We start from the raw sequence: 1921 nt of genomic DNA, 5'->3' as shown, positions 1-1921 counted from the left end.
TGTCATTAACAAGTGTGAGACATGGGATATTCCTAGTTAGTATTAATGCTATAAAAATCTCAAAATAACTTACGTGTCACCAAAATAATTGTTTAAAGACCAACTTGTTACAAACCTCAAATTTAAAGGCCTTATATGTGACCAAAATAACTTAAAGAATCAATCTGTTATAAACCTCAAACCTAAAGGACTCGTTGTGTAGTTTAACCTAGAATAAACTAGAAGAGATATAATTTAAATCTGAAATGAGAAAGGAAAATAATATAATGAAAAGAAAAAAGTTGAAAAGTTTGGGAGAGAGAATGATAGAGTAAGAATATTGAATCAAATATTTAAAAAGTAAGAAAGGGAAGAATAGTAGAAACTAAAAAAATAATAATAACTTTAATAGTAAAAAAGAGAAAGAAATGATAAAGAAAAAAATTAAAAATTGGTCAAAAAAGAATATAATTGAAAACTATTTGGTCAAAAAAGAATAAAAAGGAAAAATATTGAAATGATTAATTTGCCTTATAAGAAATTGATTTGGTGATAAGAACGTCTTAAATTTGTATAAAAAAAAATGTCTTAATTTTTTTGTCAAAAAGAATAAAAGAATGTCTTAAAATTTTTGTTAAAAAAAAAAAGAACGTCTTAAATTTTTTGTATTATGTCTTCAAAATTACTAAAACCCCTAATTCATTTGCACACATCTTTCAATTCTGTAGCCAGCCACCCGCCCTGAACTGATGAATATCAATCCACTCAACTCACGCCTGTCGACCTTGATCCAATCCATCGTCGTTCCTCCCCGACGAGTTTATCCCTGAAATCCAATCATGGCTTCTTGTCAAATCTCTGATGCTGATAAAGTCAGTAAGTCATACTTGGAACACTATAATCTTCGATCCTAAATTCATCATAATTCACCTTCATCGATCTACACAAAACCCTTACTTCTGGTACCGTGGTGAGCCGCACAAAATTACAATTTCTTACACTTCCCCGTTAGTCGTGTACTGCAAAACCATTGGATCACAGTTCCTAAGGATCCTTACTACCATTTGAATGACAAGGATTGTGAGGAAATTGTTGGTTCGTGTAATGAATTGGTTTTCTTACTTGGTTTTTCTTATGAAGAGACTTTTAATTATAAAAATATTTGGTTATGTTTTTGGAACCCCGCTCCCAGAAAAATATCTGAGAAATTAGGGTATAACTATAAGTCCTATGTGATGTATCGTAAGTTCGTGTTTGTTTATGATAATTCAACCGACTATTATAAGGTTCTGGAATTAAGTCCCAGTGGTGATAGGAATCCTCATACGAAAACCACAGTGAGACTCTTTAGTTTGGCGAATAATGTTTGGAGAACTATTCCAAGTTTTCCGGTAGCGTTCCTCTTAAAGTGTGCAAACGGAAGAGGTCTGATGGTGTACATTTGAATTGTACTGTTAATTGGTTGGCCAATAAGAGTGAATGGTGGAATGACACTAGTGGCGAATTTATGATTCTTTCATTTGATATTGGTAGGGAGAAATACACACAGCTTGTGCTACCTCAAGGTTACGATATTGGTGGAGCAGCGCCGAGTATTTGTGTATTGAAAGACTCCTTGTGTTTGTATCATGATTTCAAGAAGTCCGATTTGGTTATATGGAAGATTACAGAATTTGGAAATGAAAATTCTTGGACTCAATTCCACAAAGTTATTTAACACAATATTCACACGAATTACAAATATTCTGGCAGCCGGCTTTTAAAATTAAATCCATTGCATCTTTCTGAGAATGGTGAAACAATGGTATTGGCAGACATCAGTCAAGATCGAGCGATTCTTTATAACCTGAGAACAAACAAAGCAAAGAAAACTACGTTTAACAAAGAGATATGTTGGTTCTCAATGAAGGATTATGCCGAAAGCTTGGTTTCAACTTCTTAA

General features: G+C 32.7%; 1 pseudogene; it reads left to right on the top strand.

Moving 5' to 3' along the window:
• Positions 1 to 728: 728 nt before the first annotated feature.
• On the top strand, positions 729 to 1921 carry LOC146907513 (F-box protein CPR1-like; annotated as a pseudogene).

The sequence above is a fragment of the Medicago sativa genome, chromosome 7, assembly GCF_051527215.1.
Source record: "Medicago sativa cultivar Bolivia chromosome 7, Bolivia_mono, whole genome shotgun sequence".
Classification (NCBI taxonomy): Eukaryota; Viridiplantae; Streptophyta; class Magnoliopsida; order Fabales; family Fabaceae; genus Medicago; species Medicago sativa.
This window is presented reverse-complemented; position numbering and strand designations above follow the sequence as displayed.